General features: G+C 49.0%; 1 protein-coding gene across 1 annotated transcript in view; it reads left to right on the top strand.

Moving 5' to 3' along the window:
• SFXN5 (sideroflexin 5) overlaps nt 1–23,562 on the top strand; it is a 425,012-nt gene that overhangs the window by 20,520 nt on the left and 380,930 nt on the right. The gene's annotated exons all lie outside the window — the stretch shown is intronic.

The following is a 23,562-nucleotide window of genomic DNA, read 5'->3' as shown; positions in this document are numbered from 1 at the left end:
TGTACAATGGTGTAACGAGACCGCGCTCATTCCGGTGATTATGTGACACTTGTACAAAAAAAGAGCTGCAAATTTCTTTCCTCGCCAAGTTCCGTTGTACTTCTCCGGCGACTTTTCACTTATTTAAAACTAATTGTTGTGCGGTTAAAGCCGCAATCCGGAGTCTTTGGTACAGTTTGGCTGGTGTATCGCTGCGCCTGCGAATACGACGCATATTGAAAGAAGAAGTCGCTACGCTACTACACGCGGCATGGCGTATAGAGGCTTGATGGATGAGGACACATCTGTACATAACCTGTATGAAAGAAGAACGTGTAAAAAAAAAAATAGGTGACTGTGGGGGAGATGTATCAAACGTTGGAGAGAGGAGAAAATGGAGAAGTTACCCAAATCAACCAAACAGCTTCTAATTGACGTTTTACAGACTGTGCTAGATAAATGAGAGATAGAAGCTGATTGGGTGCTTTCAGCGGCTTCCACACTGTATCTCTCTCCAAGGCTTGATGCATCTCCCTGTGAGCGAGACAGATGCGTTGTGGACCTAGCGCTGCGTAATCATTTTACTGAACTAAACTAAGCTCTGTGGGTAAAGTGACCTCTCCTAACCCTGTCTAACTATGGCCATAGAGAGAGATACTTTATAATAGTCCTCACTGATCCCATTTATCCAGAAGTAAAGAATAACTGCGGCAGGAAACTCCTCCCCCTAAATCATTTTCCTGTTGTCACCATTTAGGAGCCCAATCACGTGGCAGGAAAATTCAGGGGTCTCATGAAACAATCACCATCTTCTTAGAGCATTAGAGTAAGGCGATCACTTCTGTTTAATTTCTCTGAGTTCTTTCTGGAGATGTCTGTGGGAAATCCTTGCTCCCGGCCTGTCCGGCCAGCTACATACAGGGGGGACAGCTCTTTGCCAGTATTGTCAGAGGTGGTGTTCAAAGCGCATGTATTCTCTGTGACGGCCTCCGCGATCGGAGACCCCTACAGAGGCAGCCACCGCCTCCCAGCATTCCTTCTGCCTATTCCATAAAACGCGTGATGGTAAAATCATTGGTATTATTATTTTAATTGAAGATTAATTAAGCTCCACCAGGGAAACCGAGTGGGTGCAGCAGATATTTTTAACGGGGTTAATTTATTCTACGTGACATTGACTGAGACAGACTGCTAACACGCAGCTGGGAACTTTTCATTAAGGCAAGCAGGGTGCCGCTCAATAACGGGACGACAAGGTGGAAACGGACACAATGGGAACATGACATTTACAATAATGTCACTGATTGGCACCACAGGAGTCTTGTTCTGTCTATATTACTTACACATAGACCTTCTGCCTGTGTGACTGTGCGTTCAGATGGCAGAGTGTGAGGGGATTAGGCCGTGGCAGCATTTACTGAGAGGAGGGCGAGGAAGAGGACAGTAAGTGGCCAGGCATGGAATAGGGCAGTGTATACATAGTACAGAGCAGTGTGAGGGGTGAGGTAGAGGACAGTAAGTGGGCAGGTATAGAATAGGGCAGTGTATACATAGTACAGAGGAGTGTGAGGGGTGAGGTAGAGGACAGTAAGTGGGCAGGTATGGAATAGGGCAGTGTATATATAGTACAGAGGAGGGTGAGGTAGAGGGCAGTAAGTGGGCAGGTATAGAATAGGGCAGTGTATACATAGTATAGAGGAGGGTGAGGTAGAGGACAGTAAGTGGGTAGGTATGGAATAGGGCAGTGTATACATAGTACAGAGGAGTATGAGGGGTGAGGTAGAGAACAGTAAGTGGGCAGGTATGGAATAGGGCAGTGTATACATAGTACAGAGGAGTGTGAGGGGTGAGGTAGAGGACAGTAAGTGGGCAGGTATAGAATAGGGCAGTGTATACATAGTACAGAGGAGTGTGAGGGGTGAGGTAGAGGACAGTAAGTGGGCAGGTATGGAATAGGGCAGTGTATATATAGTACAGAGGAGGGTGAGGTAGAGGGCAGTAAGTGGGCAGGTATGGAATAGGGCAGTGTATACATAGTACAGAGGAGTGTGAGGGGTGAGGTAGAAGACAGTAAGTGGGCAGGTATGGAATAGCGCAGTGTATACATAGTACAGAGGAGGGTGAGAGGTGAGGTAGAGGACAGTAAGTGGGCAGGTATGGAATAGGGCAGTGTATACATAGTACAGAGCAGTGTGAGGGGTGAGGTAGAGGACAGTAAGTGGGCAGGTATAGAATAGGGCAGTGTATACATAGTACAGAGGAGTGTGAGGGGTGAGGTAGAGGACAGTAAGTGGGCAGGTATAGAATAGGGCAGTGTATACATAGTACAGAGGAGTGTGAGGGGTGAGGTAGAGGACAGTAAGTGGGTAGGTATGGAATAGGGCAGTGTATACATAGTACAGAGGAGTATGAGGGGTGAGGTAGAGAACAGTAAGTGGGCAGGTATGGAATAGGGCAGTGTATACATAGTACAGAGGGGGGTGAGGTAGAGGGCAGTAAGTGGGCAGGTATGGAATAGGGCAGTGTATACATAGTACAGAGGGGGGTGAGGTAGAGGGCAGTAAGTGGGCAGGTATGGAATAGGGCAGTGTATACATAGTACAGAGGAGGGTGAGGTAGAGGACAGTAAGTGGGCAGGTATGGAATAGGGCAGTGTATACATAGTACAGAGGAGGGTGAGGTACAGGACAGTAAGTGGGCAGGTATGGAATAGGGCAGTGTATACATAGTACAGAGGAGGGTGAGGTAGAGGACAGTAAGTGGGCAGGTATGGAATAGGGCAGTGTATACATAGTACAGAGGAGGGTGAGGTACAGGACAGTAAGTGGGCAGGTATGGAATAGGGCAGTGTATACATAGTACAGAGGAGTGTGAGGGGTGAGGTAGAGGACAGTAAGTGGGCAGGTATGGAATAGGGCTGTGTATACATAGTACAGAGGAGGGTGAGGGGTGAGGTAGAGGACAGTAAGTGGGCAGGTATGGAATAGGGCTGTGTATACATAGTACAGAGGAGGGTGAGGGGTGAGGTAGAGGACAGTATGTGGGCAGGAATAGAATAGGGCAGTGTATACATAGTACAGAGGAGTGTGAGGGGTGAGATAGAGGACAGTAAGTGGGCAGGTATGGAATAGGGCAGTGTATACATAGTACAGAGGAGTGTGAGGGGTGAGGTAGAGGACAGTAAGTGGGCAGGTATAGAATAGGGCAGTGTATACATAGTACAGAGGAGGGTGAGGGGTGAGGTAGAGGACAGTAAGTGGGTAGGTATGGAATAGGGCAGTGTATACATAGTACAGAGGAGTGTGAGGGGTGAGGTAGAGGACAGTAAGTGGGTAGGTTTGGAATAGGGCAGTGTATACATAGTACAGAGGAGTGTGAGGGGTGAGATAGAGGACAGTAAGTTGGCAGGTATAGAATAGGGTAGTGTATACATAGTACAGAGGAGTGTGAGGGGTGAGGTAGAGGACAGTAAGTGGGCAGGTATGGAATAGGGCAGTGTATACATAGTACAGAGGAGGGTGAGGGGTGAGATAGAGGACAGTAAGTGGGCAGGTATGGAATAGGGCAGTGTATACATAGTACAGAGGGAGGTGAGGGTTGAGGTAGAGGACAGTAAGTGGGCAGGTATGGAATAGGGCAGTGTATACATAGTACAGAGGAGGGTGAGGTAGAGGACAGTAAGTGGGCAGGTATGGAATAGGGCAGTGTATACATAGTACAGAGGAGGGTGAGGGGTGAAGTAGAGGACAGTAAGTGGGCAGGTATAGAATAGGGCAGTGTATACATAGTACAGAGGAGTGTGAGGGGTGAGGTAGAGGACAGTAAGTGGGCAGGTATGGAATAGGGCAGTGTATACATAGTACAGAGGAGGGTGAGGGGTGAAGTAGAGGACAGTAAGTGGGCAGGTATAGAATAGGGCAGTGTATACATAGTACAGAGGAGTGTGAAGGGTGAGGTAGAGGACAGTAAGTGGGCAGGTATGGAATAGGGAAGTGTATACATAGTACAGAGGAGTGTGAGGGGTGAGGTAGAGGACAGTAAGTGGGCAGGTATGGAATATGGAAGTGTATACATAGTACAGAGGAGGGTGAGGGGTGAGGTAGAGGACAGTAAGTGGGCAGGTATAGAATAGGGCAGTGTATACATAGTACAGAGGAGTGTGAGGGGTGAGGTAGAGGACAGTATGTGGGTAGGTATAGAATAGGGCAGTGTATACATAGGACAGAGGAGTGTGAGGGGTGAGGTAGAGGGCAGGTATGGAATAGGGCAGTGTATACATAGTACAGAGGAGGGTGAGGGGTGAGGTAGAGGACAGTAAGTGGGCAGGTATGGAATATGGAAGTGTATACATAGTACAGAGGAGTGTGAGGGGTGAGGTAGAGGACAGTAAGTGGGCAGGTATGGAATAGCGCAGTGTATACATAGTACAGAGGAGTGTGAGGGGTGAGGTAGAGGGCAGGTATGGAATAGGGCAGTGTATACATAGTACAGAGGAGGGTGAGGTAGAGGACAGTAAGTGGGCAGGTATAGAATAGGGCAGTGTATACATAGTACAGAGAAGTGTGAGGGGTGAGGTAGAGGACAGTAAGTGGGCAGGTATGGAATAGGGCAGTGTATACATAGTACAGAGGAGTGTGAGGTGAGGTAGAGGACAGTAAGTGGGCAGGTATGGAATAGGGCAGTGTATACATAGTACAGAGGAGGGTGAGGTAGAGGACAGTAAGTGGGCAGGTATAGAATAGGGCAGTGTATACATAGTACAGAGGGAGGTGAGGGGTGAGGTAGAGGACAGTAAGTGGGCAGGTATGGAATAGGGCATTTATACATAGTACAGAGGAGGGTGAGGTAGAGGACTGTATGTGGACAGGTGTTGAATAGGGCAGTGTATACATAGTACAGAGGAGGGTGAGGGGTGAGGTAGAGGACAGTAAGTGGGCATGTATGGAATAGGGCAGTGTATACATAGTACAGAGGAGGGTGAGGGGTGAGGTAGAGGACAGTAAGTGGGCAGGTATAGAATAGGGCAGTGTATACATAGTACAGAGGAGTGTGAGGGGTGAGGTAGAGGACAGTAAGTGGGCAGGTATGGAATAGGGCATTTATACATAGTACAGAGGAGGGTGAGGTAGAGGACAGTAAGTGGACAGGTGTTGAATAGGGCAGTGTATACATAGTACAGAGGAGGGTGAGGGGTGAGGTAGAGGACAGTAAGTGGGCATGTATGGAATAGTGCAGTGTATACATAGTACAGAGGAGGGTGAGGGGTGAGGTAGAGGGCAGTAAGTGGGCAGGTATAGAATAGGGCAGTGTATACATAGTACAGAGGAGTGTGAGGTAGAGGACAGAAAGTGGGCAGGTATGGAATAGGGCAGTGTATACATAGTACAGAGGAGGGTGAGGGGTGAGGTAGAGGACAGTAAGAGGGCAGGTATGGAATAGGGCAGTGTATACATAGTACAGAGGGGGGTGAGGGGTGAGGTAGAGGACAGAAAGTGGGCAGGTATGGAATAGGGCAGTGTATACATAGTACAGAGGAGTGTGAGGGGTGAGGTAGAGGACAGTAAATGGGCAGGTATGGAATTGGGCAGTGTATACATAGTACAGAGGAGTGTGAGGGGTGAGGTAGAGGACAGTAAGTGGGCTCGTATGGAATAGGGCAGTGTATACATAGTACAGAGGAGGGTGAGGGTTGAGGTAGAGGACAGTATGTGGGCAGGTATAGAATAGGGCAGTGTATACATAGTACAGAGGAGTGTGGGGGTGAGGTAGAGGCAGTAAGTGGGCAGGTATGGATTAGGGCAGTGTATACATAGTACAGAGGAGTGTGGGGGTGAGGTAGAGGCAGTAAGTGGGCAGGTATGGAATAGGGCAGTGTATACATAGTACAGAGGAGTGTGAGGGGTGAGGTAGAGGGCAGGTATGGAATAGGGCAGTGTATACATAGTTCAGAGGAGGGTGAGGTAGAGGACAGTAAGTGGGCAGGCATGGAATAGGGCAGTGTATATATAGTACAGAGGAGGGTGAGGGGTGAGATAGAGGACTGTAAGTGGGCAGGTATGGAATAGGGCAGTGTATACATAGGACAGAGGAGTGTGAGGGGTGAGGTAGAGGGCAGGTATGGAATAGGGCAGTGTATACATAGTACAGAGGAGGGTGAGGTAGAGGACAGTAAGTGGGCAGGTATGGAATAGGGCAGTGTATACATAGTACAGAGGAGGGTGAGGGGTGAGGTAGAGGACAGTAAGTGTGCAGGTATGGAATAGGGCAGTGTATCCATAGTCCAGAGGAGTGTGAGGGGTGAGGTAGAGGACAGTAAGTGGGCAGGTATGGAATAGGGCAGTGTATACATAGTACAGAGGGGGGTGAGGTAGAGGGCAGTAAGTGGGCAGGTATGGATTAGGGCAGTGTATACATAGTACAGAGGAGTGTGAGGGGTGAAGTAGAGGACAGTAAGTGGGCAGGTATGGAATTGGGCATTGTATACATAGTACAGAGGAGTGTGAGAGGTGAGGTAGAGGACAGTAAGTGGGCAGGTATGGAATAGGGCAGTGTATACATAGTACAGAGGAGGGTGAGGGGTGAGGTAGAGGACAGTAAGTGGGCAGGTATGGAATAGGGCAGTGTATACATAGTACACAGGAGTGTGAGAGGTGAGGTAGAGGACAGTAAGTGGGCAGGTATGGAATAGGGCTGTGTATACATAGTACAGAGGAGTGTGAGGGGTGAGGTAGAGGACAGTAAGTGGGTAGGTATGGAATAGGGCAGTGTATACATAGTACAGAGGAGGGTGAGGTAGAGGACAGTAAGTGGGTAGGTATGGAATAGGGCAGTGTATACATAGTACAGAGGAGTGTGAGGGGTGAGGTAGAGGACAGTAAGTGGGTAGGTATGGAATATGGAAGTGTATACATAGTACAGAGGAGGGTGAGGGGTGATGTAGAGGGCAGTAAATGGGCAGGTATGGAATTGGGCAGTGTATACATAGTACAGAGGAGTGTGAGGGGTGATTTAGAGGACAGTAAGTGGGCAGGTATAATATAGGGCAGTGTATACATAGTACAGAGGAGTGTGAGGGGTGAGGTAGAGGACAGTATGTGGGCAGGTATAGAATAGGGCAGTGTATACATAGGACAGAGGAGTGTGAGGGGTGAGGTAGAGGACAGTATGTGGGCAGGTATGGAATTGGGCTGTGTATACATAGTACAGAGGAGGGTGAGGTAGAGGACAGTAAGTGGGCAGGTATGGAATAGGGCAGTGTATACATAGTACAGAGGAGGGTGAGGTAGAGGAAAGTAAGTGGGCAGGTATGGAATATGGAAGTGTATACATAGTACAGAGGAGTGTGAGGGGTGAGGTAGAGGACAGTAAGTGGGCAGGTATGGAATAGGGCAGTGTATACATAGTACAGAGGAGGGTGAGGTAGAGGACAGTAAGTGGGCAGGTATAGAATAGGGCAGTGTATACATAGTACAGAGGAGTGTGAGAGGTGAGGTAGAAGACAGTAAGTGGGCAGGTATGGAATAGGGCAGTGTATACATAGTACAGAGGAGGGTGAGGTAGAGGACAGTAAGTGGGCAGGTATGGAATAGGGCAGTGTATCCATAGTCCAGAGGAGTGTGAGGGGTGAGGTAGAGGACAGTAAGTGGGCAGGTATGGAATATGGAAGTGTATACATAGTACAGAGGAGTGTGAGGGGTGAGGTAGAGGACAGTAAGTGGGCAGGTATAGAATAGGGCAGTGTATACATAGTACAGAGGAGTGTGAGGGGTGAGGTAGAGGACAGTAAGTGGGTAGGTATGGAATAGGGCAGTGTATACATAGTACAGAGGAGGGTGAGGAAGAGGACAGTAAGTGGGTAGGTATGGAATAGGGCAGTGTATACATAGTACAGAGGAGTGTGAGGGGTGAGGTAGAGGACAGTATGTGGGCAGGTATAGAATAGGGCAGTGTATACATAGGACAGAGGAGTGTGAGGGGTGAGGTAGAGGGCAGGTATGGAATAGGGCAGTGTATACATAGTACAGAGGAGGGTGAGGTAGAGGACAGTAAGTGGGCAGGTATGGAATAGGGCAGTGTATACATAGTCCAGAGGGGTGAGGTAGAGGACAGTAAGAGGGCAGGTATGGAATAGGGCAGTGTATACATATTACAGAGGAGGGTGAGGGGTGAGGTAGAGGACAGTAAGTGGGCAGGTATAGAATAGGGCAGTGTATACATAGTACAGAGGAGTGTGAGGGGTGAGGTAGAGGACAGTATGTGGGCAGGTATAGAATAGGGCAGTGTATACATAGGACAGAGGAGTGTGAGGGGTGAGGTAGAGGGCAGGTATGGAATAGGGCATTGTATACATAGTACAGAGGAGGGTGAGGTAGAGGACAGTAAGTGGGCAGGTATAGAATAGGTCAGTGTATACATAGTACAGAGGAGTGTGAGAGGTGAGGTAGAAGACAGTAAGTGGGCAGGTATGGAATAGGGCAGTGTATACATAGGACAGAGGAGTGTGAGGGGTGACGTAGAGGACAGTAAGTGGGCAGGTATGGAATAGGGCAGTGTATACATAGTACAGAGGAGGGTGAGGTAGAGGACAGTAAGTGGGCAGGTATAGAATAGGGCAGTGTATACATAGTACAGAGGAGTGTGAGGGGTGAGGTAGAGGACAGTATGTGGGTAGGTATAGAATAGGGCAGTGTATACATAGGACAGAGGAGTGTGAGGGGTGAGGTAGAGGGCAGGTATGGAATAGGGCAGTGTATACATAGTACAGAGGAGGGTGAGGTAGAGGACAGTAAGTGGGCTGGTATGGAATTGGGCAGTGTATACATAGTACAGAGGAGTGTGAGGGGTGAGGTAGAGGACAGTAAGTGGGCAGGTATGGAATAGCGCAGTGTATACATAGTACAGAGGAGTGTGAGGGGTGAGGTAGAGGGCAGGTATGGAATAGGGCAGTGTATACATAGTACAGAGGAGGGTGAGGTAGAGGACAGTAAGTGGGCAGGTATAGAATAGGGCAGTGTATACATAGTACAGAGAAGTGTGAGGGGTGAGGTAGAAGACAGTAAGTGGGCAGGTATGGAATAGGGCAGTGTATACTTAGTACAGAGGAGGGTGAGGGGTGAGGTAGAGGACTGTAAGTGGACAGGTGTTGAATAGGGCAGTGTATACATAGTACAGAGGAGTGTGAGGGGTGAGGTAGAGGACAGTAAGTGGGCAGGTATGGAATAGGGCATTTATACATAGTACAGAGGAGGGTGAGGTAGAGGACAGTAAGTGGACAGGTGTTGAATAGGGCGGTGTATACATAGTACAGAGGAGGGTGAGGGGTGAGGTAGAGGACAGTAAGTGGGCATGTATGGAATAGTGCAGTGTATACATAGTACAGAGGAGGGTGAGGGGTGAGGTAGAGGGCAGTAAGTGGGCAGGTATAGAATAGGGCAGTGTATACATAGTACAGAGGAGTGTGAGGTAGAGGACAGAAAGTGGGCAGGTATGGAATAGGGCAGTGTATACATAGTACAGAGGGGGGTGAGGGGTGAGGTAGAGGACAGAAAGTGGGCAGGTATGGAATAGGGCAGTGTATACATAGTACAGAGGAGTGTGAGGGGTGAGGTAGAGGACAGTAAATGGGCAGGTATGGAATTGGGCAGTGTATACATAGTACAGAGGAGTGTGAGGGGTGAGGTAGAGGACAGTAAGTGGGCAGGTATGGAATAGGGCAGTGTATACATAGTACAGAGGAGGGTGAGGGGTGAGGTAGAGGACAGTATGTGGGCAGGTATAGAATAGGGCAGTGTATACATAGTACAGAGGAGTGTGAAGGGTGAGGTAGAGGACAGTAAGTGGGCAGGTATGGAATAGGGCAGTGTATACATAGTACAGAGGAGTGTGAGGGGTGAGGTAGAGGGCAGGTATGGAATAGGGCAGTGTATACATAGTACAGAGGAGGGTGAGGTAGAAGACAGTAAGTGGGCAGGCATGGAATAGGGCAGTGTATACATAGTACAGAGGAGTGTGAGGGGTGAGGTAGAGGACAGTATGTGGGCAGGTATAGAATAGGGCAGTATATACATAGTACAGAGGAGGGTGAGGTAGAGGGACAGTAAGTGGGCAGACATAGAATAGTGCAGTGTATATATAGTACAGAGGAGGGTGAGGGGTGAGATAGAGGACAGTAAGTGGGCAGGTATGGAATAGGGCAGTGTATACATAGGACAGAGGAGTGTGAGGGGTGAGGTAGAGGGCAGGTATGGAATAGGGCAGTGTATACATAGTACAGAGGGGGGTGAGGTAGAGGCAGTAAGTGGGCAGGTATGGAATAGGGCAGTGTATACATAGTATAGAGGGGGGTGAGGTAGAGGGCAGTAAGTGGGCAGGTATGGAATAGGGCAGTGTATACATAGTACAGAGGAGTGTGAGGGGTGAGGTAGAGAACAGTAAGTGGGCAGGTATGGAATAGGGCAGTGTATACATAGTACAGAGGAGTGTGAGGGGTGAGGTAGAGGACAGTAAGTGGGCAGGTATAGAATAGGGCAGTGTATACATAGTACAGAGGAGGGTGAGAGGTGAGGTAGAGGACAGTAAGTGGGCAGGTATGGAATAGGGCAGTGTATACATAGTACAGAGGAGGGTGAGGGGTGAGGTAGAGGACAGTAAGTGGGCAGGTATGGAATAGGGCATTTATACATAGTACAGAGGAGTGTGAGGGGTGAGGTAGAGGACAGTAAGTGGGCAGGTATGGAATAGGGCAGTGTATACATAGTACAGAGGAGGGTGAGGGGTGAGGTAGAGGACAGTAAGTGGGCAGGAATAGAATAGGGCAGTGTATACATAGTACAGAGGAGTGTGAGGGGTGAGGTAGAGGACAGTAAGTGGGCAGGTATGGAATAGGGCAGTGTATACATAGTACAGAGGAGTGTGAGGGGTGAGGTAGAGGACAGTAAGTGGGTAGGTATGGAATAGGGCAGTGTATACATAGTACAGTGGAGTGTGAGGGGTGAGGTAGAGGACAGTAAGTGGGCAGGTATGGAATAGGGCAGTGTATACATAGTACAGTGGAGTGTGAGGGGTGAGGTAGAGGACAGTAAGTGTGTAGGTATGGAATAGGGCAGTGTATACATAGTACAGTGGAGTGTGAGGGGTGAGGTAGAGGACAGTAAGTGGGCAGGTATGGAATAGGGCAGTGTATACATAGTACAGTGGAGTGTGAGGGGTGAGGTAGAGGACAGTAAGTGTGTAGGTATGGAATAGGGCAGTGTATACATAATACAGAGGAGGGTGAGGTAGAGGACAGTAAGTGGGCAGGTATGGAATAGGGCAGTGTATACATAGTACACAGGAGTGTGAGGGATGAGGTAGAGGACAGTAAGTGGGTAGGTATGGAATAGGGCAGTGTATACATAGTCCAGAGGAGTGTGAGGGGTGAGGTAGAGGGCAGGTATGGAATAGGGCAGTGTATACATAGTACAGAGGAGGGTGAGGTAGAGGACAGTAAGTGGGCAGGTATGGAATAGGGCAGTGTATACATAGTACAGTGGAGTGTGAGGGGTGAGGTAGAGGACAGTAAGTGTGTAGGTATGGAATAGGGCAGTGTATACATAATACAGAGGAGGGTGAGGTAGAGGACAGTAAGTGGGCAGGTATGGAATAGGGCAGTGTATACATAGTACACAGGAGTGTGAGGGATGAGGTAGAGGACAGTAAGTGGGTAGGTATGGAATAGGGCAGTGTATACATAGTCCAGAGGAGTGTGAGGGGTGAGGTAGAGGGCAGGTATGGAATAGGGCAGTGTATACATAGTACAGAGGAGGGTGAGGTAGAGGACAGTAAGTGGGCAGGTATGGAATAGGGCAGTGTATACATAGTCCAGAGGGGTGAGGTAGAGGACAGTAAGTGGGCAGGTATGGAATTGGGCAGTGTATACATAGTACAGAGGAGTGTGAGGGGTGAGGTAGAGGACTGTAAGTGGGCAGGTATAATATAGGGCAGTGTATACATAATACAGAGGAGTGTGAGGGGTGAGGTAGAGGACAGTAAGTGGGCAGGTATGGAATAGGGCAGTGTATACATAGTACAGAGGAGGGTGAGGGGTGATGTAGAGGGCAGTAAATGGGCAGGTATGGAATTGGGCAGTGTATACATAGTACAGAGGAGTGTGAGGGGTGAGGTAGAGGACTGTAAGTGGGCAGGTATAATATAGGGCAGTGTATACATAATACAGAGGAGTGTGAGGGGTGAGGTAGAGGACAGTAAGTGGGCAGGTATGGAATAGGGCAGTGTATACATAGTACAGAGGAGGGTGAGGGGTGAGGTAGAGGACAGTAAGTGGGCAGGTATAGAATAGGGCAGTGTATACATAGTACAGAGGAGTGTGAGGAGTGAGGTAGAGGACAGTATGTGGGCAGGTATAGAATAGGGCAGTGTATACATAGGACAGAGGAGTGTGAGGGGTGAGGTAGAGGGCAGGTATGGAATAGGGCAGTGTATACATAGTACAGAGGAGGGTGAGGTAGAGGACAGTAAGTGGGCAGGTATGGAATAGGGCAGTGTATACATAGTACAGAGGAGTGTGAGGGGTGAGGTAGAGGACAGTATGTGGGCAGGTATAGAATAGGGCAGTGTATACATAGGACAGAGGAGTGTGAGGGATGAGGTAGAGGACAGTAAGTGGGTAGGTATGGAATAGGGCAGTGTATACATAGTCCAGAGGAGTGTGAGGGGTGAGGTAGAGGGCAGGTATGGAATAGGGCAGTGTATACATAGTACAGAGGAGGGTGAGGTAGAGGACAGTAAGTGGGTAGGTATGGAATAGGGCAGTGTATACATAGTACAGAGGAGTGTGAGGGGTGAGGTAGAGGACAGTAAGTGGGCAGGTATGGAATAGGGCAGTGTATACATAGTACAGAGGAGGGTGAGGTAGAGGACAGTAAGTGGGCAGGTATAGAATAGGGCAGTGTATACATAGTACAGAGGAGGGTGAGGGGTGAGGTAGAGGACAGTAAGTGGGCAGGTATAGAATAGGGCAGTGTATACATAGTACAGAGGAGTGTGAGGGGTGAGGTAGAGGACAGTATGTGGGTAGGTATAGAATAGGGCAGTGTATACATAGGACAGAGGAGTGTGAGGGGTGAGGTAGAGGGCAGGTATGGAATAGGGCAGTGTATACATAGTACAGAGGAGGGTGAGGGGTGAGGTAGAGGACAGTAAGTGGGCAGGTATGGAATATGGAAGTGTATACATAGTACAGAGGAGTGTGAGGGGTGAGGTAGAGGACAGCAAGTGGGCAGGTATAGAATAGGGCAGTGTATACATAGTACAGAGGAGGGTGAGGGGTGAGGTAGAAGACAGTAAGTGGGCAGGTATGGAATAGCGCAGTGTATACATAGTACAGAGGTGGGTGAGGGGGGAGGTAGAGGACAGTAAGTGGGCAGGTATGGAATAGGGCAGTGTATACATAGTACAGAGGAGGGTGAGGGGTGAGGTAGAGGACAGTAAGTGGGCATGTATACAATAGGGCAGTGTATACATAGTACAGAGGAGGGTGAGAGGTGAGGTAGAGGACAGTAAGAGGGCAGGTATAGAGTAGGGCAGTGTATACATAATACAGAGGAGTGTGAGGGGTGAGGTAGAGGACAGTAAGTGGGCAGGTATAGAATAGGGCAGTGTATACATAGGACAGAGGAGTGTGAGGGGTGAGGAAGAGGGCTGGTATGGAATAGGGCAGTGTATACATAGTACAGAGGAGGGTGAGGTAGAGGACAGTAAGTGGGCAGGTATGGAATAGGGCAGTGTATACATAGTACAGAGGAGGGTGTGAGGTGAGGTAGAGGACAGTAAGTGGGCAGGTATGGAATAGGGCAGTGTATACATAGTACAGATGAGGGTGAGGGGTGAGGTAGAGGACAGTAAGTGGACAGGTGTTGAATAGGGCAGTGTATACATAGTACAGAGGAGGGTGAGGGGTGAGGTAGAGGACATTAAGTGGGCATGTATGGAATAGGGCAGTGTATACATAGTACAGAGGAGTGTGTGAGGTGAGGTAGAGGACAGTAATTGGGCAGGTATAGAATAGGGCAGTGTATACATCGTACAGAGGAGGGTGAGGTAGAGGACAGTAAGTGGGCAGGTATGGAATAGGGCATTTATACATAGTACAGAGGAGGGTGAGGTAGAGGACAGTAAGTGGACAGGTGTTGAATAGGGCAGTGTATACATAGTACAGAGGAGGGTGAGGGGTGAGGTAGAGGACAGTAAGTGGGCATGTATGGAATAGGGCAGTGTATACATAGTACAGAGGAGTGTGAGGTAGAGGACAGTAAGAGGGCAGGTATGGAATAGGGCAGTGTATACATAGTACAGAGGGAGGTGAGGGGTGAGGTAGAGGACAAAGTGGGCAGGTATGGAATAGGGCAGTGTATACATAGTACAGAGGAGGGTGAGGTAGAGGACAGTAAGTGGGCAGGTATAAAATAGGGCAGTGTATACATAATACAGAGGAGTGTGAGGGGTGAGGTAGAGGACAGTAAGTGGGCAGGTATGGAATAGGGCAGTGTATACATAGTACAGAGGAGGGTGAGGGGTGAGGTAGAGGACAGTAAGTGGGCAGGTATGGAATAGGGCAGTGTATACATAGTACAGAGGAGTGTGAGGGGTGAGGTAGAGGACAGTATGTGGGCAGGTATAGAATAGGGCAGTGTATACATAGGACAGAGGAGTGTGAGGGGTGAGGAAGAGGGCAGGTATGGAATAGGGCAGTGTATACATAGTACAGAGGAGGGTGAGGTAGAGGACAGTAAGTGGGCATGTATGGAATAGGGCAGTGTATACATAGTACAGAGGAGGGTGAGGGGTGAGGTAGAGGACAGTAAGTGGGCAGGTATGGAATATGGAAATGTATACATAGTACAGAGGAGTGTGAGGGGTGAGGTAGAGGACAGTAAGTGGGCAGGTATAGAATAGGGCAGTGTATACATAGTACAGAGGAGTGTGAGAGGTGAGGTAGAAGACAGTAAGTGGGCAAGTATGGAATAGCGCAGTGTATACATAGTACAGAGGAGTGTGAGGGGTGAGGTAGAGGACAGTAAGTGGGCAGGTATGGAATAGGGCAGTGTATACATAGTACAGAGGAGGGTGAGGTAGAGGACAGTAAGTGGGCAGGTATGGAATAGCGCAGTGTATCCATAGTCCAGAGGAGTGTGAGGGGTGAGGTAGAGGACAGTAAGTGGGCAGGTATGGAATATGGAAGTGTATACATAGTACAGAGGAGTGTGAGGGGTGAGGTAGAGGACAGTATGTGGGCAGGTATAGAATAGGGCAGTGTATACATAGGACAGAGGAGTGTGAGGGGTGAGGTAGAGGGCAGGTATGGAATAGGGCAGTGTATACATAATACAGAGGAGTGTGAGGGGTGAGGTAGAGGACAGTAAGTGGGCAGGTATGGAATAGGGCAGTGTATACATAGTACAGAGGAGGGTGAGGGGTGAGGTAGAGGACAGTAAGTGGGCAGGTATAGAATAGGGCAGTGTATACATAGTACAGAGGAGTGTGAGGGGTGAGGTAGAGGACAGTATGTGGGTAGGTATAGAATAGGGCAGTGTATACATAGGACAGAGGAGTGTGAGGGGTGAGGTAGAGGGCAGGTATGGAATAGGGCAGTGTATACATAGTACAGAGGAGGGTGAGGGGTGAGGTAGAGGACAGTAAGTGGGCAGGTATGGAATAGGGCAGTGTATACATAGTACAGAGGAGTGTGAGGGGTTAAGTAGAGGACAGTAAGTGGGCAGGTATGGAATTGGGCAGTGTATACATAGTACAGAGGAGTGTGAGGGGTGAGGTAGAGGACAGTAAGTGGGCAGGTATGGAATAGGGCAGTGTATACATAGTACAGAGGAGGGTGAGGTAGAAGACAGTAAGTGGGCAGGTATGGAATTGGGCAGTGTATACATAGTACAGAGGAGTGTGAGGGGTGAGGTAGAGGACAGTAAGTGGGCAGGTATGGAATAGGGCAGTGTATACATAGTACAGAGGACGGTGAGGTAGAGGACAGTAAGTGGGCAGGTATAGAATAGGGCAGTGTATACATAGTACAGAGAAGTGTGAGGGGTGAGGTAGAAGACAGTAAGTGGGCAGGTATGGAAAAGCGCAGTGTATACATAGTACAGAGGAGGGTGAGGGGTGAGGTAGAGGACAGTAAGTGGGCAGGTATGGAATAGGGCAGTGTATACATAGTACAGAGGAGTGTGAGGGGTGAGGTAGAGGACAGTAAGTGGGCAGGTATGGAATAGGGCAGTGTATACATAGTACAGAGGAGTGTGAGGGGTGAGGTAGAGGACAGTAAGTGGGCAGGTATGGAATAGGGCAGTGTATACCTAGTACAGAGGAGGGTGAGGGGTGAGGTAGAGGACAGTAAGTGGGCAGGTATGGAATAGGGCAGTGTATACATAGTACAGAGGAGGGTGAGGTAGAGGACAGTAAGTGGGCAGGTATGGAATAGGGCAGTGTATACCTAGTACAGAGGAGGGTGAGGGGTGAGGTAGAGGACAGTAAGTGGGCAGGTATGGAATAGGGCAGTGTATACATAGTACAGAGGAGGGTGAGGTAGAAGACAGTAAGTGGGCAGGTATGGAATAGGGCAGTGTATACATAGTACAGAGGAGGGTGAGGTAGAGGACAGTAAGTGGGCAGGTATGGAATTGGGCAGTGTATCCATAGTCCAGAGGAGTGTGAGGGGTGAGGTAGAGGACAGTAAGTGGGCAGGTATGGAATATGTAAGTGTATACATAGTACAGAGGAGTGTGAGGGGTGAGGTAGACGACAGTATGTGGGCAGGTATAGAATAGGGCAGTGTATACATAGGACAGAGGAGTGTGAGGGGTGAGGTAGAGGGCAGGTATGGAATAGGGCAGTGTATACATAGTACAGAGGAGGGTGAGGTAGAGGACAGTAAGTGGGCAGGTATGGAATAGGGCAGTGTATACATAATACAGAGGAGTGTGAGGGGTGAGGTAGAGGACAGTAAGTGGGCAGGTATGGAATAGGGCAGTGTATACATAGTACAGAGGAGGGTGAGGGGTGAGGTAGAGGACAGAAAGTGGGCAGGTATAGAATAGGGCAGTGTATACTTAGTACAGAGGAGTGTGAGGGGTGAGGTAGAGGACAGTATGTGGGTAGGTATAGAATAGGGCAGTGTATACATAGGACAGAGGAGTGTGAGGGGTGAGGTAGAGGGCAGGTATGGAATAGGGCAGTGTATACATAGTACAGAGGAGCGTGAGGGGTGAGGTAGAGGACAGTAAGTGGGCAGGTATGGAATATGGAAGTGTATACATAGTACAGAGGAGTTTGAGGGGTGAGGTAGAGGACAGTAAGTGGGCAGGTATGGAATTGGGCAGTGTATACATAGTACAGAGGAGTGTGAGGGGTGAGGTAGAGGACAGTAAGTGGGCAGGTATGGAATAGGGCAGTGTATACATAGTACAGAGGACGGTGAGGTAGAGGACAGTAAGTGGGCAGGTATAGAATAGGGCAGTGTATACATAGTACAGAGAAGTGTGAGGGGTGAGGTAGAAGACAGTAAGTGGGCAGGTATGGAATAGCGCAGTGTATACATAGTACAGAGGAGGGTGAGGGGTGAGGTAGAGGACAGTAAGTGGGCAGGTATGGAATAGGGCAGTGTATACATAGTACAGAGGAGTGTGAGGGGTGAGGTAGAGGACAGTAAGTGGGCAGGTATGGAATAGGGCAGTGTATACCTAGTACAGAGGAGGGTGAGGGGTGAGGTAGAGGACAGTAAGTGGGCAGGTATGGAATAGGGCAGTGTATACATAGTACAGAGGAGTGTGAGGGGTGAGGTAGAGGACAGTAAGTGGGCAGGTATGGAATAGGGCAGTGTATACCTAGTACAGAGGAGGGTGAGGGGTGAGGTAGAGGACAGTAAGTGGGCAGGTATGGAATAGGGCAGTGTATACATAGTACAGAGGAGGGTGAGGTAGAGGACAGTAAGTGGGCAGGTATAGAATAGGGCAGTGTATACATAGTACAGAGGAGTGTGAGAGGTGAGGTAGAAGACAGTAAGTGGGCAGGTATGGAATAGGGCAGTGTATACATAGTACAGAGGAGGGTGAGGTAGAGGACAGTAAGTGGGCAGGTATGGAATTGGGCAGTGTATCCATAGTCCAGAGGAGTGTGAGGGGTGAGGTAGAGGACAGTAAGTGGGCAGGTATGGAATATGTAAGTGTATACATAGTACAGAGGAGTGTGAGGGGTGAGGTAGACGACAGTATGTGGGCAGGTATAGAATAGGGCAGTGTATACATAGGACAGAGGAGTGTGAGGGGTGAGGTAGAGGGCAGGTATGGAATAGGGCAGTGTATACATAGTACAGAGGAGGGTGAGGTAGAGGACAGTAAGTGGGCAGGTATGGAATAGGGCAGTGTATACATAATACAGAGGAGTGTGAGGGGTGAGGTAGAGGACAGTAAGTGGGCAGGTATGGAATAGGGCAGTGTATACATAGTACAGAGGAGGGTGAGGGGTGAGGTAGAGGACAGTAAGTGGGCAGGTATGGAATAGGGCAGTGTATACATAGTACAGAGGAGGGTGAGGTAGAGGACAGTAAGTGGGCAGGTATAGAATAGGGCAGTGTATACATAGTACAGAGGAGTGTGAGGGGTGAGGTAGAGGACAGTATGTGGGTAGGTATAGAATAGGGCAGTGTATACATAGGACAGAGGAGTGTGAGGGGTGAGGTAGAGGGCAGGTATGGAATAGGGCAGTGTATACATAGTACAGAGGAGGGAGAGGGGTGAGGTAGAGGACAGTAAGTGGGCAGGTATGGAATAGGGCAGTGTATACATAGTACAGAGGAGGGTGAGGGGTGAGGTAGAGGACAGTAAGTGGGCAGGTATGGAATAGGGCAGTGTATACATAGTACAGAGGAGGGTGAGGTAGAGGACAGTAAGTGGGCAGGTATAGAATAGGGCAGTGTATACATAGTACAGAGGAGTGTGAGGGGTGAGGTAGAGGACAGTAAGTGGGCAGGTATGGAATATGGAAGTGTATACATAGTACAGAGGAGTGTGAGGGGTGAGGTAGAGGACAGTAAGTGGGCAGGTATGGAATTGGGCAGTGTATACATAGTACAGAGGAGTGTGAGGGGTGAGGTAGAGGACAGTAAGTGGGCAGGTATAATATAGGGCAGTGTATACATAGTTTAGAGGAGTGTGAGGGGTGAGGTAGAAGACAGTAAGTGGGAAGGTATGGAATATGGAAGTGTATACATAGTACAGAGGAGTGTGAGGGGTGAGGTAGAAGACAGTAAGTGGGCAGGTATGGAATTGGGCAGTGTATACATAGTACAGAGGAGTGTGAGGGGTGAGGTAGAGGACAGTAAGTGGGCAGGTATGGAATAGGGCAGTGTATACATAGTACAGAGGAGGGTGAGGTAGAGGACATTAAGTGGGCAGGTATAGAATAGGGCAGTGTATACATAGTACAGAGAAGTGTGAGGGGTGAGGTAGAAGACAGTAAGTGGGCAGGTATGGAATAGCGCAGTGTATACATAGTACAGAGGAGTGTGAGGGGTGAGGTAGAGGACAGTAAGTGGGCAGGTATGGAATAGGGCAGTGTATACATAGTACAGAGGAGGGTGAGGTAGAGGACAGTAAGTGGGCAGGTATGGAATATGGAAGTGTATACATAGTACAGAGGAGTGTGAGGGGTTAAGTAGAGGACAGTAAGTGGGCAGGTATGGAATTGGGCAGTGTATACATAGTACAGAGGAGTGTGAGGGGTGAGGTAGAGGACAGTAAGTGGGCAGGTATGGAATAGGGCAGTGTATACATAGTACAGAGGAGGGTGAGGGGTGAGGTAGAGGACAGTAAGTGAGCAGGTATAGAATAGGGCAGTGTATACATAGTACAGAGGGAGGTGAGGGGTGAGGTAGAGGACAGTAAGTCGGCAGGTATGGAATAGGGCATTTATACATAGTGCAGAGGAGGGTGAGGTAGAGGACAGTAAGTGGGCAGGTATAAAATAGGGCAGTGTATACATAGTACAGAGGAGTGTGAGGGATGAGGTAGAGGACAGTAAGTGGGCAGGTATGGAATAGGGCAGTGTATACATAGTACAGAGGAGGGTGAGGGGTGAGGTAGAGGACAGTAAGTGGGCAGGTATAGAATAGGGCAGTGTATACATAGTACAGAGGAGGGTGAGGGGTGAGGTAGAGGACAGTAAGTGGGCATGTATACAATAGGGCAGTGTATACATAGTACAGAGGAGGGTGAGAGGTGAGGTAGAGGACAGTAAGAGGGCAGGTATAGAGTAGGGCAGTGTATACATAATACAGAGGAGTGTGAGGGGTGAGGTAGAGGACAGTAAGTGGGCAGGTATAGAATAGGGCAGTGTATACATAGGACAGAGGAGTGTGAGGGGTGAGGAAGAGGGCTGGTATGGAATAGGGCAGTGTATACATAGTACAGAGGAGGGTGAGGTAGAGGACAGTAAGTGGGCAGGTATGGAATAGGGCAGTGTATACATAGTACAGAGGAGGGTGAGGGGTGAGGTAGAGGACAGTAAGTGGGCAGGTATGGAATAGGGCAGTGTATACATAGTACAGAGGAGTGTGAGGGGTGAGGTAGAGGACAGTAAGTGGGCAGGTATGGAATAGGGCAGTGTATACATAGTACAGAGGAGTGTGAGGGGTGAGGTAGAGGACAGTAAGTGGGCAGGTATGGAATAGGGCAGTGTATACCTAGTACAGAGGAGGGTGAGGGGTGAGGTAGAGGACAGTAAGTGGGCAGGTATGGAATAGGGCAGTGTATACATAGTACAGAGGAGGGTGAGGTAGAGGACAGTAAGTGGGCAGGTATAGAATAGGGCAGTGTATACATAGTACAGAGGAGTGTGAGAGGTGAGGTAGAAGACAGTAAGTGGGCAGGTATGGAATAGGGCAGTGTATACATAGTACAGAGGAGGGTGAGGTAGAGGACAGTAAGTGGGCAGGTATGGAATTGGGCAGTGTATCCATAGTCCAGAGGAGTGTGAGGGGTGAGGTAGAGGACAGTAAGTGGGCAGGTATGGAATATGTAAGTGTATACATAGTACAGAGGAGTGTGAGGGGTGAGGTAGACGACAGTATGTGGGCAGGTATAGAATAGGGCAGTGTATACATAGGACAGAGGAGTGTGAGGGGTGAGGTAGAGGGCAGGTATGGAATAGGGCAGTGTATACATAGTACAGAGGAGGGTGAGGTAGAGGACAGTAAGTGGGCAGGTATGGAATAGGGCAGTGTATACATAATACAGAGGAGTGTGAGGGGTGAGGTAGAGGACAGTAAGTGGGCAGGTATGGAATAGGGCAGTGTATACATAGTACAGAGGAGGGTGAGGGGTGAGGTAGAGGACAGTAAGTGGGCAGGTATGGAATAGGGCAGTGTATACATAATACAGAGGAGTGTGAGGGGTGAGGTAGAGGACAGTAAGTGGGCAGGTATGGAATAGGGCAGTGTATACATAGTACAGAGGAGGGTGAGGGGTGAGGTAGAGGACAGTAAGTGGGCAGGTATAGAATAGGGCAGTGTATACTTAGTACAGAGGAGTGTGAGGGGTGAGGTAGAGGACAGTATGTGGGTAGGTATAGAATAGGGCAGTGTATACATAGGACAGAGGAGTGTGAGGGGTGAGGTAGAGGGCAGGTATGGAATAGGGCAGTGTATACATAGTACAGAGGAGGGTGAGGGGTGAGGTAGAGGACAGTAAGTGGGCAGGTATGGAATATGGAAGTGTATACATAGTACAGAGGAGTGTGAGGGGTGAGGTAGAGGACAGTAAGTGGGCAGGTATGGAATAGGGCAGTGTATACATAGTACAGAGGACGGTGAGGTAGAGGACAGTAAGTGGGCAGGTATAGAATAGGGCAGTGTATACATAGTACAGAGAAGTGTGAGGGGTGAGGTAGAAGACAGTAAGTGGGCAGGTATGGAATAGCGCAGTGTATACATAGTACAGAGGAGGGTGAGGGGTGAGGTAGAGGACAGTAAGTGGGCAGGTATGGAATAGGGCAGTGTATACATAGTACAGAGGAGTGTGAGGGGTGAGGTAGAGGACAGTAAGTGGGCAGGTATGGAATAGGGCAGTGTATACATAGTACAGAGGAGTGTGAGGGGTGAGGTAGAGGACAGTAAGTGGGCAGGTATGGAATAGGGCAGTGTATACCTAGTACAGAGGAGGGTGAGGGGTGAGGTAGAGGACAGTATGTGGGCAGGTATAGAATAGGGCAGTGTATACATAGGACAGAGGAGTGTGAGGGGTGAGGTAGAGGGCAGGTATGGAATAGGGCAGTGTATACATAGTACAGAGGAGGGTGAGGTAGAGGACAGTAAGTGGGCAGGTATGGAATAGGGCAGTGTATACATAATACAGAGGAGTGTGAGGGGTGAGGTAGAGGACAGTAAGTGGGCAGGTATGGAATAGGGCAGTGTATACATAGTACAGAGGAGGGTGAGGGGTGAGGTAGAGGACAGTAAGTGGGCAGGTATGGAATAGGGCAGTGTATACATAGTACAGAGGAGGGTGAGGTAGAGGACAGTAAGTGGGCAGGTATAGAATAGGGCAGTGTATACATAGTACAGAGGAGTGTGAGGGGTGAGGTAGAGGACAGTATGTGGGTAGGTATAGAATAGGGCAGTGTATACATAGGACAGAGGAGTGTGAGGGGTGAGGTAGAGGGCAGGTATGGAATAGGGCAGTGTATACATAGTACAGAGGAGGGAGAGGGGTGAGGTAGAGGACAGTAAGTGGGCAGGTATGGAATAGGGCATTTATACATAGTACAGAGGAGGGTGAGGTAGAGGACAGTAAGTGGGCAGGTATGGAATAGGGCAGTGTATACATAGTACAGAGGAGGGTGAGGGGTGAGGTAGAGGACAGTAAGTGGGCAGGTATGGAATATGGAAGTGTATACATAGTACAGAGGAGTGTGAGGGGTGAGGTAGAGGACAGTAAGTGGGCAGGTATGGAATTGGGCAGTGTATACATAGTACAGAGGAGTGTGAGGGGTGAGGTAGAGGACAGTAAGTGGGCAGGTATAATATAGGGCAGTGTATACATAGTTTAGAGGAGTGTGAGGGGTGAGGTAGAAGACAGTAAGTGGGAAGGTATGGAATAGGGCAGTGTATACATAGTACAGAGGAGGGTGAGGTAGAGGACAGTAAGTGGGCATGTATGGAATAGGGCAGTGTATACATAGTACAGAGGAGGGTGAGGGGTGAGGTAGAGGACAGTAAGTGGACAGGTATGGAATATGGAAGTGTATACATAGTACAGAGGAGTGTGAGGGGTGAGGTAGAAGACAGTAAGTGGGCAGGTATGGAATTGGGCAGTGTATACATAGTACAGAGGAGTGTGAGGGGTGAGGTAGAGGACAGTAAGTGGGCAGGTATGGAATAGGGCAGTGTATACATAGTACAGAGGAGGGTGAGGTAGAGGACAGTAAGTGGGCAGGTATAGAATAGGGCAGTGTATACATAGTACAGAGAAGTGTGAGGGGTGAGGTAGAAGACAGTAAGTGGGCAGGTATGGAATAGCGCAGTGT

Source organism: Taudactylus pleione, unplaced genomic scaffold (assembly GCF_031769625.1).
Source record: "Taudactylus pleione unplaced genomic scaffold, aTauple2 ptg000930l, whole genome shotgun sequence".
Taxonomy (NCBI): Eukaryota; Metazoa; Chordata; class Amphibia; order Anura; family Myobatrachidae; genus Taudactylus; species Taudactylus pleione.
The sequence above is the reverse complement of the archived record's forward strand: the minus strand, read 5'-3'. Positions and strand labels throughout refer to the sequence as shown.